Here is a 3,131-nt window from a genome sequence, read left to right as displayed (position 1 = left end):
GCATTTTCACAGTTCTAACCAGTTTTTGGTGGAGCACTGTGGAAAATTGGAATTCCAAATCCCACTGCTTCTACTGCACCCAAGACACAGGGGCCACCGACCTAATCCTCCCACGAGTGTCTTGCTACCATATGGCCTTCTACAAGGGCAAGTGGCCTCTCCACGGTGGGTGACCTGGATCTGAGTAGGGCTTGGCCTCCATCACAAAGTTTGATGTCGTCTCTGCTTCTGTGACCTGGTGCTGACATGGTTGTTTGGAAGAGTAGTTGACTCTGTAGAGATTTCAAAGTGTGGTAAACCTGTCACAGCAGCACAAATACACTTGATCTCCACACTCAGACCCCCCAGCTGTCGTCTCCTTACCACATTTACCACTTCACACGGGTGATTCAGTGCGTTTTACCCCAAACAGGGACACTCTCCTGCAGAAGCACCACGTAACCCTAAATGAGGAAATCATTATGGTTTCCACATTTTAACCCAGACCACAGACCCACTTCAACTGTTGCCACCTGCGCCACAGTCTGAAATGTCTTGCTTCATTCTGATCCAGTTTTCTTTTTCTGGAACTCCGAGACTTTCCCTTATTTGCACAACCCTGATGGATTTAAGGAGCACAGATGGCTCTAATCTGAGTGGCCTTTTCTGTCTGGCTTCTGTCACTTGGGCTGTTTTCAGTGTCCATCTATGTTGTGACATGGATCAGTCCTTCATTCACCTTTTCACTGTGACTAAACATAAATAACATTTACCACCCAAAACATTTTAGGTACACAGTTCTCTGGCCTTAGCTGAGTTCCCACAGTTGTACATCATTCTCCAGAACTTTTTCATTCTCCCCAAGGGAGACTCTGTATGCATTAAACACCCAACTCCCCATGACTTCTCTGGAGAAGGGTCTATCCAAGTCCTTTGTCCATTTTAAGAATTGGGTTGTCTTTTTGTTGAGGAGTTTTAAAAGCTCTTTACATATTCTGGACAACAGATTCTTAGTAGATACGTAATGTGCAAATATTTCCTTCCTTCTGGGGGCTGTCTTTTCACTTTCAGGATAGTAACTTCTGATGTACAAAGATTTTTTTTACATTTTTTTTTTAAAGCGAGGGAGAGAGAGTGTGTGAGGGAGAGGGAGAGAGACTCTCAAACAGGCCTTACACTCAGCATGGAGCCTGACATGGGGCTTGATCTCATGGCCCTGAGATCATGATCTGAGCCAAAATTAAGAGCCAGACACTTAACTTACTGAGCCACCCAGGTGCCCCGAAAAGATTTTTAATTTTGAGGATATTATTTTATCTATTTTTTCCCTTTTTTTATGCTTTGGTGTCACGTCTAAAAGCACTGGGAAATCCAAGGTTATGAAGATTTATCCCTATTTATTTCTTCTAGAGTTTATAATTTTACCTCTTACATTTAAGCGTTTACTTATTTTGAGCTAATGTTTATATGTGGTATGAGGTAAGGGTCCAGTTTCATTTCTCTGCACATGGATAACCAATTGTCTCCCAATGTAATGTTGTCGACCCTTGTCAAAATTCAGTGGACCATAGGTGAAGGGGTTTAATTCTGGGCTCTCAGTTATATCACACTGATATGTATGCATACCTTTTTTTTAAAAAAATTATTTAAAAAATTTTGTAATTTAAATTCATTTAATTAACATATAGTGTATTATTTGTTTCAGGGTGTATGCATACCTTTACGACAATATCACAACATTTTATTTACTGTTGCTTTGTATTAAGATTTGAGCTTTGGAAGTATGACCTTTCACCTTTGATTTTCTTTTTCAAGATTGTTCTGGCTATCTTGTGGTCCCTTGAAATTCCATATGACTGTTAGGATTAGCTTGTGCATTTGTTCCCAAAGGCCTTTGTGAATTTTCTTGGGAACACATTGAATTTCCACATTGCATTGTGTACTATTGCCATCTTATCAATAGTATGTCTTTTCATCACCATGGGGTGTCCTCAGAGTTATTTAGGTTTCCCTTACTTTCTTTCAGCAATGTTTTGTAACTTTCAGTGTACAAGACTCACATCTTTATTACATCTATTCCTAAGTATTTGGTCAATGTTGATGTTCCCTAAAATGGAATTGTTTTCTTAACGTCCTTTTTGGATGATTCATTGCTAGTATATACGAATAAGAGAGATTTTTGTGTATTGATATATTGTCCTGTAACTGCTGAAATAGGTAACTGGATGCAATCATTTTGTTGTTGTTGTTGTTGTTGAATCTTTAGGAAACTCTCTATATAAGATGATGTCATCTTTGGTCTCTGAATAGACCTAGTTCTACTGTTTCCTTTCACATGTGGATGCCTTATATCTTACCTTATTGTTCTGGGTAGAACTTTCAGTACAATACTGAACAATGAGTGAAAGGCAGCATGATGGACTTGTTTGTGATTTCAGAGTAGAGCTGTTAGTCCTCAAAATTGAGCATGATGTTTGATTAGGGTTAGGGTTGGGGTTAGGGTTAGGGGTTAGGGTTAAGGGTTAGGGGTTAGGGTTAGGGTCTCCCTGTCCTCTGCTGTATAGAGACCATTCTCCTCCTGTAACCAGATTGATCATTTCAGAACATAACCTTTGAGCCTCTCTGCAATCCACTCCCCACCTGTCTGTTCTCTCCAGCCTCACCTCTCCCACCGCAGCCCCCCTCTGTGGGCCACCCAGCTGTGTGGTTGTCCCACATGTGCCTTGGGCCTGACTCCAATCCTTTACATTCTCTGTGCCCTCTGCCAGGAGCACTCTTCTCTCCCTTTGCATCATGTCTGGCTTGTTCCCCCATTGGCTGGGCCTCTACTTGCCCCCTGGTGACCTGACTCATGTCTGCTGGGTGTGTGTGCTCGTCCCATATTTAAATGTAGTACCCGCCTTCCCTGTGTGAGCGATTTACTAACCTGCGAGGTATGGGGGCAGGCACAGGGAAGTAGTCTTAGTGCCTGTGTAAAAAAGTCAGTCTCAGGGCGCCTGGGTGGCTAAGTCATTAAGCGTCTGCCTTCGGCTCAGGTCGTGATCCCAGGGGCCTGGGATTAAGTCCCATGTCAAGCTCCCTGCTCAGTGGGGAGCCTGCTTCTCCCTCTCCCCCTCCCCCTCCTTGTGTTCCCTCTCTAGCTGTCTCTTTCT

The sequence above is a fragment of the Mirounga leonina genome, unplaced genomic scaffold, assembly GCF_011800145.1.
Source record: "Mirounga leonina isolate KUSES-001 unplaced genomic scaffold, KU_Mleo_1.0 Mir_94915, whole genome shotgun sequence".
NCBI lineage: Eukaryota > Metazoa > Chordata > Mammalia > Carnivora > Phocidae > Mirounga > Mirounga leonina.
The sequence above is the reverse complement of the archived record's forward strand: the minus strand, read 5'-3'. Positions refer to the sequence as shown.